Source organism: Macrobrachium nipponense, chromosome 11 (genome assembly GCF_015104395.2).
Source record: "Macrobrachium nipponense isolate FS-2020 chromosome 11, ASM1510439v2, whole genome shotgun sequence".
NCBI classification, from domain to species: domain Eukaryota; kingdom Metazoa; phylum Arthropoda; class Malacostraca; order Decapoda; family Palaemonidae; genus Macrobrachium; species Macrobrachium nipponense.
The window spans coordinates 39,013,299-39,028,140 of NC_061087.1; the positions used below are offsets into that span (position 1 = coordinate 39,013,299).

The 14,842-nt window shown below is 46.8% G+C and overlaps 1 long non-coding RNA gene across 2 annotated transcripts in view; it reads right to left on the bottom strand.

The window, feature by feature from the left end:
* The window catches only part of LOC135205433 (uncharacterized), a 110,685-nt gene that overhangs the window by 73,698 nt on the left and 22,145 nt on the right, over positions 1 to 14,842 (bottom strand). The window lies entirely within an intron of this gene.

Here is a 14,842-nt window from a genome sequence, read left to right on the forward strand (position 1 = left end):
AAGGGTCCCCCACTCCTGTCGGCAACAGCTGTGTCCCTCGACGACTGAGAAGGTTCCGTCCCGAACATTCTGTACTCCCTGACACGGAAACCATTGTCATGGATCGTGGAACTTCTTTGACGCTTTTCCGACCATAAAAGGAGTTTCCTTTGCGGATGGCAAAACAGAAGAAGGCGGGAGCTTGAGAGTTGCCCCCTTTGAATTTCTTATGGTATGCCAGCACGCTGTGGTGTTGTCCGAATTGATGTGAACACAACTTTGCCCGGGATACTTTTTCCTTCCTGGAAAAACCTGAGAGCCAGAATAGAAATGGCTGGACAGCCTCTTTCAGATTGATGCGTCCAGGCACACCTGTTTTCCCCTCTTCCCAGGTGCCCGACACTTCTTTTCCCCTCATAGTGTTTTGCTCCCCAACCCTGTTGGAACGACGCCGTCCCCGGAAAACCAAACACTAGGTCGGTCGGGGTTTCCGAAGTTTTGGAGGGAGAAGGACCCCTTCCGCCGAGATTCCGAGGGATTCTGGACCACCAACTTAGGTGATCCTTCACCTCCTTATCGTTTAAACACAAGATCGTCTCCAGAATCTTGGCTTTGTTCTTCCCATAACTGTTTTGGCTAGGAAAGAATTGAAGAGGTCTGAAGGTGCAGCTTTTCCCCCAGAGAAACAAACTTCTCCAGTGAGGAAAATTGATCCCCAGCCAGACTCCCATCCATTCCCCATCACCGAGCCAAGTTTTTCCCTTCCCCCAGAAAAGGTCGCCACTTTATCCCCCCTCCAAGCATTGAAGTTGTCGCCCCTGGGACGGAAAAGGCCCGAAAACGCCACTGGAGTCCATCTGAACTCCCCCAGCATAGACCGCTAAAGGAATTGAGACGGATGTTCCCAAATGCGACTTTTTCGAGGTTTACCAGAAGGCCCCCAGGGAACTTTTGCTAAACGTTCATGGTGCCGTTGTGCAGGTCCTTCCAGACACCCGTTTCCCGCGATTGAAGCTCGAAATAAGCCAGTCCCGTCTATGGTAGAGAGAGATCCCGTCCGTTAATTCCCTCCCAAAATGAAGCCAGACCTTGCACGTTCGTTTCATTAGAATGGTGAAAAACCAATTCGGCGCTGTGGTCCAGAACCGAAGCAAAGTGCCCAGAATTGGAAACCAACCCCTTCCCATTCCGGACATAAAATTTCGCAGGTCATTGTTCCCCTTGATTGGGGGATGAAATTGGAGGGGACCGTGAAAATACGCGTTCTTGGAGGTCTTACTGAGACCATCCCAATCCCCCGTGGTTCTCAACGCTGACAGCAACCGATTGAGTCCGTTCTCCCCATCTTTGAATTTCTCTTTTTATCACGAAGAGATTTTTAAGGCTAGCTGACCATCCGAGGGACGGGTCGCCACCCCCCCCCCGCAATGGTTTTTCGGCACCAGGAACCAGGCTGGTTGTAAAACCCTGGCGATTCCACTTCCAAGGTCGAAGGACCTGTTTCCACCGCTTTGCTTTTCGATCATTTGTTCCAGCAGGTCGAAAAGCCACTTTTCCTGCCTTCCTTCTCTCCTCGATAAAGAGGGAAAGGGAACAAATCCTTTGGGTGTTGTAGGATAGCTGGGGGTGACTTCAAAAAGGAAGGGAATCCCATGTACCCCTTTTCCTCACGGACATCCAGCGACCAAGGGTCGGCATCCTCCTCTTCCCAGGTCCCAGGTTTTCGCCGGAATTCAGGGGGGGGGGGAAAATAACCTGGCTCCTACCGGCCGTCCTGAAGGACTTCCGAATCACCTTTTCCTTACTCTTTGACGGAGCAGGGGTTTTTTCCTTTTCCTTGGAAAGAGCCTATTTCCATGGCGGAGGGCTGCTTTTCGAGGAAGGTCCAGCACGCGGAAAATGGGCTTTCGATTTCTTGGGCAAAACGAAGCTCCAGAAGAATGGAAAGCAGCTGCTGGCCTTCCCTTTAGAAAGACGAGGCCAGCAAGATCTATTGCGTTGCCTTTTCCTGAAGGCTTGAAGATATGTCCTTAAACCATAGCCTTGGGTGGGGGAAAGATGAATGGTCTGAAAGGAAAGGAGCGAAAAGCAAGCTCCGCCTTTTGCGTTGGGAGAGCACGGATTTTTGGCCGTGAAGTTTACAAAAAAGCGCTCTATTCTTTTTGATCAATCCCCCGAGCTAAAAGTGGCGTAGCCAACTCCTTCAGAACCAACCTACCCATGACGGCCTTGGTCCATACAAAGGAAAGTAACGCGTGGACAGCTCCCCCAGAACCTAATAGCTTGAAATCAGAACTCCCTTTGACCTGGCATTCTAAAAACTCCCAAGACAACCCAGTCCCCGAGAAAAAGTTGGAAGACCTCTAGGAGTCCTGAAGAGTGGCCCTTTTTAGGTGAAAGTACGAAACTCGGTTATGGGGTTCCAAGTTGACCTTTTTGGAAATGAAGACAGAAGGGGCCTCTTATGGAGGGTTCGTCACGAATGCCTCCCGACGAAGGTCACCTTGAGGCAGAAGGCTTGGTAGTTTTAACCGCCTATGGTTCCCTCTCCTGTCTTCATAACCACATGCCTCCTTTTACTGCAGAGTCTTGAAAGGGGTGGGGCGGGTAAAAGCTAAAGTAAGGACTTTTGACGCCTGACCCTTTTATTCTTTTCCATTCCACCCTCATGGACTTTTTCCGGAACGCTTGGCTTCGTGGAAAGCGACTTCCTTCATTTTTGAATGAACCCCCCCCCCCCCCCCCGATGCCCCGTATTCCTTCGTTTGCCTTAAAAAGAAAAAATTGAAAGAAAATTGAGAAGGAAGGGTACGAAGGGGTGGGCTTCCACGGTTTTTTGTTGCAAAGTTTCTCCGAACCTCCGACTTGTAACAAGACGCATCAAAAACTTTTATAGTCCGATGAGGACAGTAAGCTGGTTGCTGTTCCCTTCCTCTGCTTCTTTACTAAATCATCGCTAACTCCTTTCCGCAGAAAATCCGGAGAATAAGGTAAGGAGGAAACTCTGAAAGGAAAACTGGGGGTACGACAACAGGAAAGGGTTTCCTTCATTTACCACCTGACAACTTGCAATTAGTGAGGAACCTGGGTGGTCCTACCAGCCGCGGCGCTTTGGGCGTTACCCGAATCCGCAACGGTTTGGCGCCGACAGGCGCAGCGCTCGACATCTTTACTAACAAACCACCCGCTTTGGCGTCCACTTCGCGCCGCACCGGGAGGTCCACCTAGTGCACAGCTTGGCTTACCACCTGGTGTTGCGCCGAGCGTCCGTCCCAGGCGAGCGGCTGCCGCCCACTGGTTTGCAACGTTTTATCAACAACAGGTGCGCGTTTGGCGGGGCAACCTGAAGCGCGCTCCCCCACTTGCACAGAAGCCAGCGCTCAGCGTCCATCCACTCGCTTGACGAACATCACGCAAGAACTTGGCGAGCGGGAGACACTTTCATCCTGAGAGGCGAGAAACGCCGAACTTCTCACCTCCTCCTAGAGAGCTGCTGGGGAGGCAAGAACGAAACTCCTAAGAGGGAGACTCCGGAAACGAAGAGAGAGCGCCGAGCGAGGGGATAGAAAGAGCGGGTTCTTTGAACTTTCTACACAGGAAGCTTTCCTCATCCTTCCTACGGACCGCGGGACAAGGAGAACTCCTCTAGCAGCAAGAAGCGTCCATGAAGCTTGCTTGCTGCAGTGACTTGAATCACTCCGTCCTTTGTTTGGCGAATCTTCCTTTGACTGGCTCCGGGTGGGGAGGGGAAACCTGATCCTGTTTTGAAGCAGGAGAGCGGCGAGGGGGACGGACCCCCTCCCTCCATCCCTCCCAGGTACGGCCCTCCTTTCCCCCCGAGCTCTGGTAGGAGCGTAACTGGTATCGCTCGCTTTGCACTAGCTAACTGAATCCAAGTTCCGAAGGACTCTTCTAACGCCTTTTCCTGCGGCGGAAAAGAAAAACAAGCGAACGCAACTGTCCAGGCCGAACAATCCGCAAAAGCGAGAGAACTAGGACGTGGAAGCGTCAACATTACGCCCCAGCCCGTCCTTTTCCAGCGGACCGTTGAAAGCAACCTTGAGAAACTCCACCCTATTTAACGTGGGGATTGAAGCCTCCGGATGACGGAAAAACACTCTTGGGAGGACGACGGCACGCGCACGCTCCCTGGCAGACCTGGGGATTTTTTCAATCAGTTAACTGCCGAAGGTCAGAACGTCAGATCGGGTGGGGGGTTGAACTTGCAACCCTCCTTCGGCTTTCCCGGGGGACTATGCTCACCCTCCCCCAGGTCCCCCCTGGGAAATGCGTCCACAAGCAGAGGTCCAGGCCTTAGAAGGCGGAAAACGAGGCCCGAATCTGGACACACCCTTCCACTACACAAGGGTATATCACTGCACTTTCTTTTTTGCACGTCCAACCTTTTGCTCTCCAAGAGCCAAACACTTTTCCGATTCTTTTAGATTTACGAAATCGACTCCAATATTAAAGGGATAAAGTATTACTCTTCTACAGACACCTGGCTTCAAGGGCCCGGGAGGGCAAAAACTACAAAGGGTTAGGAGGGGCAGTTAAGCAGAAAGGTGGATGGGTTTAACATGGAGGAAAACATTTAATTTCTTGCACCGCCTAGAAACACTCCTGGAGGAAGACCTCCCCGTTAACCTATCCCTTTTTCAAGCTTTCCTAAGAATAGGGGTCTCATAACGCCCTTTCCACTCAGAAATCTGTTTAGTCCTTTTTCCGCACTCCCATTTCGCAACGGCTTTCATCACACACCATTCCATTTGCTCCCCTGCAACTTCGTTTACCATACCGTAATGTGGGTATTAATGAAGCTTTTCAGTAGCCTACCTCTACAATCAGTTTCTTTTAGAGCAGAAAACCCTAGCGCTAAGCTGTACTAGGACCCTGGACATATTATCCAAGAAAAGTCAAACCAACCAAAATCAAATCAATCCACTAATAACGTGTGGGCATGAGCCATCCGATCCAATCCAAATTAATCCAAAAAACCAGAACCATAAAAGGGATAACTCACGTAGCAAAAAAGTTTTCCATAATCCAGGACGGGAGGTTGCCTGTACAAACAGAATTTTCACACAACAAGCGGAAACGACAGGAAAAATTAACTGAATGAAAATAGGTAAAATGGAATTGGTTCCTGAAGTTAACCCGCATCCCTAGCCAAGGCGGGAAATGGGTATCTAAACCACCTGACTCTCCCATACCATGTGGACGTTTGTCGTAAGTTTTTAAAATTTCTGTCGGGTGGTCCCGGAAATTTATCAGCTATATAATTATATGACAGGGGGGGGGTAAGTTTTGCTGATTGAACAAATAAAACAGCTATTAATATTAAATATCCTTGCCCAGGTAAGGTTTTCTATATGGAACAAAAATACGAAGATTAAAGTGAGAAGTCGAACACCCTCTCCAAGCTAGCAATGGGAAACCAAAACCAGAGATGAATGAGCGAGCACTTGCTGGAGGTAATGGCCGCATGCATACAGTTTTGGAACACTCATAGCAACTGTATTGCGTTAGACACTCCCACAACTCCATTGGTTCCTTCTGGGTGTTCGGATCCCACAAGATCCGCTTGGATTTCCCATTAGATATCGCCTGGATCCCCTTGGATTCCCACCTGGAACACAGCCCATGTCCCCAGCAGTTTGATGGACAGGTGGGGTTTCCAATTATTGGTTAGACGTTCATTCAAAGCCCCAAAAATCATTTTGTAAAGCCCGAACAAATTGTCACATAAAAATTGGTCAAAAATCCATAAGAACAAAACCTTAACTTTTTAATGCTTTTGGTTGTTAAAATTAAAAAAAATTGTAAAAGTGCATTTTTTCAAAAAAAAAACAAAAAAAAAAAAATTCAAATATTGATTAATTTCTTGTTCTTTTTGGAGTGATATTTCTTCCGTCAGATTTGGCGTTGTTAAGTAAGTGCCAGTAACCCTGGAACATGTGTCCAGTAAACCAGAAAATAATTTGAAGGAATTGAATAATTGAAAAGCGCCAGTAAACCTTGGAACGTTCGTTAACAAGTGGGGCCCCTGTTAAATTTTGCATTTCTCCCAATAATTTCGCGGGCTCACAGATTTTGCAGATTTCTTCTCTGGACCATATCTTACCCATTATGCAAAGGAAGGAAAATTCCGCCTTATTCGCAGTATTCTTCTATGAGGAAAATATCCCACAAATTCCGTGGGTTTTTTTTTCATAGCAGAAATGTAATTAAAATAAAAAAAATGAACTTTTTTTTGAGATCAAAAACTAATTAAAAAAACCAAAAAAGGCCAGGTAAATAAAAAAATTTTTTGTGGACTTTTCTTGAGTTTTACCTACCAAAAATAAGCCATTTTTCAGCATTTTTATGAGGGGTTTTCAAATTACAGACAAAGTCCCCCCCGGGGATTTACGATGGGGAAGTTTCCGTTTCTTGAGAATGCGTTGTAACTCCCGAAAAATCATCATAAGCCAGAAACATCATCAAAAAAATTCTAAGAAAAACCTTATTTTTTAAATTCGTTTGGGTGGCATTAAAACAAAAAACCTATGTAAACTGCATTCCTTATTGCATTTTTTTTTCATCAAAAAAAACCTTCCTTCAAATATTGTATTTGTTTTGCATTTTTGCATTCATCATATTTCTTGCGCCAGATCAGCAACTATGGCGTCGTAATCCTGGAAAATAATTTTCCTGGATTCGTCGCCTCCCACAGAATGGGTCACCTCCACCCACCACTAAGGCCTGGAGCGATCACCACGAACATGAGGTGCAAGCTTGAGTGGTACTTGGAGTGAGCAACCCTGGGCTTATCGAGAACTCGAGAACCATCCCTCTCGATGCATCCAAGTCCGTTCCCTTTTGAGGTCGAAAACCTCGCCAAGAAGACTGGAAAGGGCAACCTCCGAACTAGTTCTCTTGCGAGGTCCATCCAACCTCGCTCCTGGGACCATGGAGAAAACCGCAACGAGAAGCATCACAAAGGAAAAGGGGCCAAACAACCCCTGCATGACTCAATCCTTTTCTTTAGCTCAGCCACCTGAAGTTTTTTGTGAACAGGTAAGAAGACTCAAACATCCACGACGGGTGGGGAAGCCTCAGTGAACCAAGCCACCCAATCAGTCCCCTTTAGACTTAGAGGTAGGGAAATCTCTAGGACTATTCCAGCAGGTGTGCAAACTGTGGGCTCCATGTGGGCTCCTGTTTATGCTTAGACACCCTGGGGATAGCGGTAACGGTTTCCCTTCCCAGAAGGAACAGGAAGACCTCCAACGAAGAACCCAACCTGTTCCTTAATAAGCACAAGGAAGCAGGAACCCTTAGAAGAATCCTGTGGCCAAGACCTTCTTAGGGGAAGAAGAAACTACCTTCTTCTTTCTTCCCAGCAGTTTTTTTTAAGGCCTTAGAAAGGAGAAAAGGGGAGGAAGGTAGCAGACAACAAATGAATTGAAGCTGGAAGTCAACAAGGAAGGAATGAACGACACATGACGAACTTCTTCTTCTTTCTTCCAGCTTCTTTTTTGTCAGGTTTCCTCAAGGATGGCAGTAAAGATCCCCCACTCCAAGGAAGCAATGGGCAAACAGGTAAGGGAACAAGGAGCAGGAAGCAACAGCAGGAGGCTCCCCCAACTAGAGATAAGGAAGCTAATGTTTAGGAAGCCCCAGGACCACCGGGAGGGAAAACCCTGTTGAGTGGTGGGGACCTGGTTGGGATACAATAGGAACAAACATGGCAGGGGAGGGGGTTGACAACACAGTGGAGGCCCAGGTTGAAGGTTTGGAACTGAAGGGGCTGGGGTCCAAAAAAACTATGGGGGTTAGAGGGCACATTACCCAGTGCTGCGGTATAAATTAGGTTGGGGTGATTGGGCAAACCACCATAGAAGGGACTGACGGCAAAGCCTTAGAGGGTTAGTCACTGTTTGAAGTTGTTCACCACCCAACTGCCTAACATGACAGTTACTGATTTACTAAGAGAAGTGGTGGACACTAGGCCCTTGCAAAGTAGGGAGTTGCCAGGGAGGGTCCTAGTTGGTCAAACCAGGCCTTGCTGATAGGTCCCCCCAGAAACCTGAAACCATCACCACCAAAACTGAGGGAAAACAATTAAGGTTCGGGTTAGTAAGGATGGAGTTTCCTCCTTGCCCCGAGAGGCCAAATTATTCCCCCCTCAGATGAGAAAGAAGTAGGCCTACTGGAATATGGGGATGTCCTGGTCGCCAGACAACCCCCATCATCTTTCTTTACCTTTGACGAACTGGCATTTAGCAACAAAGGGACCGTGGGGGTCCCAACATCTAAGAATGAGTGGCAACTTACTGCCAATTTTTTTTTCCCTCTCCATTCCTGGGGGAATATGTGCTGGGAGCAAAGGGAGGGACTCCTCCCATTACGTGGCTCATTGGATTCCCTTTTGGGTTAGCAACTGGTATATCACAAAATCACAAAACCCCCAAACAAAATGCAATATTCAGCATTTTTTCACAAAAACAGGAAAAGAAGTCCCCACCAGGAATAAACGGTTGAAAACACATTCAACAGCAGTCAGACAGAGAGGTGGATACGCATCCTCACTTGACAGCGGCCCAAAAGCAAATTGGAAATGTTTACGTCTGGTCGGGAGGGACTCCCAAACTTACTGGACAGTAGTTAACTACCTAAAACCACCTTTGAAATTGAACAGCCAATTTCCAGCCTTGCTGAAAGTTCCTAATGTAGAGGACTGAGGGTTTGTATACATATAGGAACAATTCAATATTCAATTCAAGCACTATAATGAAATCCTAGTATTGCACTAAATGTTCTTCATTTAGTGTAATTTAGGAAAACATGTACTAAACAAAATGATATTGTTAGAATACAATAAAGTTTTGTACATACTTACCCGGCAGATATATACTTAGCTTATGTCTCTGACGTCCGACAGAAATTCGAATTTCGCGCACACGCTGCAGGTAGGTCAGGTGATCTACCCCCCTGCCGCTGGGTGGCCAGGAATAGGAACCGTTCCCGTTCTAGAACCAGATTTTCTCTTCCACCTGTCTCCTGAGGGGAGGCTGGGTGGCCACCCTTCATCGTATATATCTGCCGGGTAAGTATGTACAAAACTTTATTGTATTCTAACAATATCATTTTTGTACATGCAACTTCCCCGGCCGAGATATATACTTAGCTGATTGACACCCTTGGTGGTGGGTAAGAGACAACTATTTACTGAATAGACAGGTAAACAACATACGTTGTAGGTAATAAATAATAAAACCTTGGTTCCTACTTGTTCAGGCGGAAGATTCCATGGCTAATGCCTAGGAATCTGCTTCGCCTCAAGAGCCTCAGCGAGGATTGTACCTATGGCTAAGGGTTCTTGTGGGTCTGTCGATGGGGTCTTATCCATTTACTCGACAGAGCCTCTTACATGACAATATGCCTATGCCTAGTGGCATAATTTAAGGAGCACACACCAATCCCGATCACCTGATCCTAACACGAGGGTTAGTGCTTAAGTTGAAAAAGAGTTATCCCCAAACTCCTTTCAAACAACCCAAAGAAAAAACACGACGTTAACTAAAATTTAACTCACTAGTTAAGGATCAGTATCGGCTCTCTATCCCAGCAATGTATCCGCAGACACGTATCAAACCAAGAGAGAAGGATCTCTCGTAGGTTATCTTTGACATCCTTCGGATATGGGAAGTCAACACAGAGTTTGCATCTCCCGTATGTGGACAGCTAATATGTCCTTATGACATTTTTAATTGTTTTAAGGAAAGAACAAGAATACAGAAAAGCTCGCACTCCATGCGCTTTTAATTCTCAGCTGTTTGAAGGAATCATCATGCACTTGTCAAGTGCTTAGGAGATCACATTGTCTCAAAGAAGGCCAGGGCATTCTTTGATATAGATCTCTTCTGGGTGAAAGCCTGGAGCCTGGCTAGCGCCTCGCGCCTTGGCTGGAGCCTTGCGCCCTGAATGGCGCCTAGAGCCTGGCTGGAGCCTTGCGCCTGGCTGGCGCCTCGCGCCTGGCTGGCGCCTGATTGGCTCCTCCCTCCTGGCTAGCGCCTTCGCGCCTGGCTGGAAGCCTTGCGTCTGGCTGGCGCCTTGCGCCTGGAGCTTGGCAGAAGACTTCATGATTACTGTCTATGAGGTCTGCATGCCTCAAGAGTTTCAGCGAGGTAGGGACCTATGACCTGCACCCAAACCCTTGGATCATGTCAATGGGGGCTAACCCGCTTACACGACAGAGCCTTCTCGGATCGTGCCAATGGGGGCTGACCCACTTACATGGCAGAGCCTTACCTGTATCATATCAATGGGGGATAGCCCTCTTACATGACAGAGCTTTAGGTTTCTCTTTACTGGAAGGAGCCTTGCGCCTGGATGGATCCTCAATCCTGACGGAGCCTAGCCTTGAAGGAGCCTGGCACCTGGATGGCGCCTGGCTGGCTTCTAGAGCCTGGCTGGCTCCTAGAGCCTGGCTGGCTCCTAGAGCCTGGCTGGCTCCTAGAGCCTGGCTGGCTCCTAGAGCCTGGCTGGCTCCTAGAGCCTGGCTGGCTCCTAGAGCCTGGCTGGTGCCTCGCGCCTGGCTTGGCTCCTCCACACTTGCTGGAGCTTCGAGCTTGGAAGAGTCTCTAGGCCTGTCTGGCGATGTCCACATCGGACACTCTTATATCTGTCCGATTTGTTGCCCTCTGGCGCATTTGCGCCAGGTTGGAGGCCAGCTTCCTTCTCAGTATCCGGCCATGACAGAGTTCCTTGGAACTGTCCGCCTCTGGCGTTTTTCGCCTGTATTGGCATTTGGCGCTTGGCTGGCGCTACATTGTCCGAGAGTCCTGAACAACCACATAGTTTATCAGGAGACTGGAGAAGGTGGAAGAAATTCTTTCCCCTTTGAGCTTTGGCCCCTGGCAAGGGGAGGTGATTTTTAGTCAGCTACACCCAGTAGACGACAGGATATCTAACAATACGAGAGAGAAGAGTCTCCTCCGAGGAGGATCCTTCGTGAACACTTCTTTTGCTAACGAGAATTCTTTCTTTTACATGTTGATGGAGGTTCCTCGTTGCAGAACTCTTCCCATCCTTGCCCGAAGGAAAGGGAGGAGTCTGGAAGTCGAAGGAGACTCTGAGCTGAAATTGGGCGGAACCCTGATTTCTAGCTCTTATTGTATTCTTCTGAATACCTTCTGGGAAGCATTTTTGAGCCCTCATCGCACCCCGAAGACTCTGTAGGCAAACGTTTAAACCATCTCTTCTTCTGTAGATGAAAATGTAAGTACCCTGCCTGGGCAACTAAACTTCTATCTCGAAAGCGTTGCGTCAGGAATAGAGGGATTTAGTTCTTTTGCCAGACATACTATGCTGGCAAGAACCCATTGCCGAGTCTCCATTGAATCTGATGCGAGATTCCAATGCACAAAAAATTCACTTGTCTTCTCGTCGTTTAGGGCTAAGAGAAACAAAGAATTCCTTCATAAACTTCCTCAAAGAAGTTTGATGAGGAGCAGTCCATTTTGTCGGAACACGGAATCTGTGGCCACAAAAAAAATTCCATTCGAAGTACATGATATCCTACTCTTGTCGTATTGCGGTATCGTATAGATCCCGAAGATCTTAATCCTCTGTTATCTCTAATTCCCACTTGTAGAGACAGAGTATAGCCTTTTACTGCGTTCTTTGATAGCAGATATATACATAGGTGATTCTTCCCTCTGAAAGTGAAGAAAAAACCTCGCTATGTGGTTCACAGAGGTATCGGAAGAGGACAGTTTCCTCATTCCATCTAGCACGATCTGCAGCAATTCTATGTCTTAGCCATGACTATTGTCATTTACCTTGAAAAATCCTCTCATTCATGTCCACTTCTGGTCAGTCTGCACGTGGAAAGACTCAGAGTGGAGAGGTTTTTCAGGTCTATTTATAATAGATTCTGATAGAATATCCAGATACTCTTGGAAAAGCCTTACGAAACATGCTGTGAGAAGAACGTGACTTCTTTGTGAATCCAACCTCTCTAAGGCCAAATGAGGCATTCATCCTCTCTTCCTTTGACGCCCATTTATCTTAATATCTGTTAAGAATTTATAACTAGGGGAAAAAAAAAGACCAAAGTTTATTCCCCTTCTTTAAATTAAAGATGTCGTATATTGCTACCTCTCTTGGTTCGAGGAAAGGAAGCAGTCTATAGGAAGCCTGTTCGTCTTCTACCTTGCGAAGAGATCTATGAAGACTTTCCGCAGGTTCTCAAAAACTCTTTTCAATAAATGTTAGACATACGTTAACAGTTATTATCTTCGATCGAGAAGGTTCTCACGGACATGCAAAATCTTGCATCGAACCTTTAAGGATCGTTACGTTCCTGTCCTGTTCCCAAATAGGTTCTCTTTTGTTAACGCGAACAGGGGCGAAAAAAGAGATTCTCATGCTCTTTGCGATATGAGAGAGTCGTGGAATTGGCCTAAGTGATTAAAAAAAATCATTTCATCATTCCTTGTAAGCGACCCCTTTCCGATTAAATGGGTAACGAAATCAGGAACGAATCTTGCCGTTACCGAGCCTCCGAGAGGCTACTGGTTTGTTTGTTTGTTTGCATGGTGTTTTTTACGTGACTTCCGAACCACGTCGAGAGTGAACTTCTATCACCAAAAATCCACATCTCTCACTCCTCAATGGAATGGCCGAGAATCGAACCCGCGACCCACCGAGGTGAGAAGCAAACACCAAACCAACCACACTGGACTCTTAGGTTAATAACTCGCTAAAACGAGAAAAATATCTTGGATGGTACTTCTGGCGCATTGCGCCAGGCTGGCGCTTCCTTCTAGTTCTTTTAAGGTTATGTGCCAGAACATCTGTGCCCTTATGGTACCCGACATCCTTCACGTGTTAATTCCGTTCTTAGTAGGAAAAAACTTTTATATACGTAGTATAGTCCATTCAGGGAAACAACTTCTGCCACTAAGAGAATGTTTCCCATCCGACTCACCCATCTTCTCTTGAGCATATCCGATTCTAAAAAGGTTGTGTGCGTTTCTCGAAAGGATGAGAGAATTATATTTATTTCGTGCTCTGCCGTATTAGACTCCGTTTATAATACTGTCACATTGTGGTAAACAGCATTAATCTAGGAAACCTTTGTAAGGAATACTAGGAATTCTGTAGTTAACCTCTGGTATGCGCCATAAGACTTGAACCATACCGTAGTCTTAAAGTGAATTCTCTTCTACTACATTCATCTTCTCACTAAGCATGTACTCTAATAAGCCATGCTTTCGTAAGCATGAGAGCATCATATAATATAGAGTTCCGCTGCGTTAGAATCCTTTAATAATGTTACCTACGGTAACAGCATTGAAAGGTTGTAATATCTTTCTTATTGAAAGCTTCTTAGCAAAAGGCAGACAATATTTTTATTTATGTTTGCTTAACTATCCCCTCAATCCGAGGCTAAAACCGCGATTGTAGGGGAGAGACACGGTTAGTTATTCCATCCCGCAGGAGAGAGACATGTAACCAACCACTCATGACCGACACCTACATGTTACTGCGTTGGTCTCGACTCTCTAAGGCGCGATAGCAGTCTCCGTTAGCCGTCTGGCCTTACTCTTCCAGAGTTGCCAGCTACTCACCTTGAATAAAGGAATCTTATAAAATTATCGAACTTCAGGAAGTTCTTATTAATGCATATTTAAGCGAAACAAGACTTCGATAAATCTAGAAGCTAAGTAGGTGTTGTCTTAACAATCCCTTTAAGCGTAGTCCTTCCTAGGAAATTCCTTGGGAAGGATACTGATAATTGAGTTGCTCTACAAAGAAGTAACTACGGTATGTGTGATTTGCCGTATCGTATTCTCATACAGCAGATACTCAACTACCTTCTTTCCCTGCCGAGGCAGATAAAGGAAAAATTTTTACTGTCTTCGTTCTTTTCGTTAATATATATCTCCTTAAGGAAGAAAGTTAATCCAGGAACTCTTTAAATCTTTCGTGATTTCCTCATAAATCGCGGAAGAGACAGAATTCCCGTTCGTCTGTAGGGTTTACGGAAGGAAGTAGATATTTCCTATCCGCCATCATACCCAAACGTCGATGAGATTCTTATAAGAAAAACTCCCAAAGCGCTTGCCTCTTCATAACGAGGGAAGAGCATGAATGAAGGAGTGTGTCCGCATTACTCAAAGAGGAGCCTCGCGACTGACCTCTCTCTCTTAAGAAGATTTGGAATATCCTGGCGCCTTGGCTCCTTGCGCCTAGCGGCCTGAATAGTTCCGCGCGCCTGGAATGTTCCGCACGCTAGAAAGGAGACTCGCTCCTGGAACGTTCGCTTGTGTGGAAGGTCCCGTGCGCCCTGATAGTTTTTTCCGAGCGCCTACTAGACCCCTTTTAGAAAGAGCCTCTTGCCCGAAACGTTCAATGGAAGGATCGTTCTGATTGCCACTGTACTATAAGGCTCCTTGCTCTAGCCGTCTGTTTTTTTCTGTTGCAATTTGCGCCCAGGCTTGGCGCTTCGTCTCTTTTGAAAAGGCGCCTTGAGCAAGAAAAATTTTCTAGAACGGGCTCCGCGCTCAGTTGCTAGAACGCGGCTCGCGTTTGGTGTAGGAACACGGCTCGCGCTAGTCTGTTTTCTGGAACGCGGCTCACTGCTGGCTGTTGGACGTGGCTCACGCTAGCTTGCTGGGAACGCGGCTTCCTAAGTTCCTGGCTGGCTCTTGCTCAGTGTTCTCTTAGTTTTCAGAGAACGCGCTAGATCATCAAAACATATACCTTCTTCGTCTTTTCGGATGTAAGATGAAGAGACGCACTTTTTTTTAAGGATGCCTTTTCAATGGCTATCCTTGGCAGTCTGGGACGCTCTACAGAACCTGCCGAG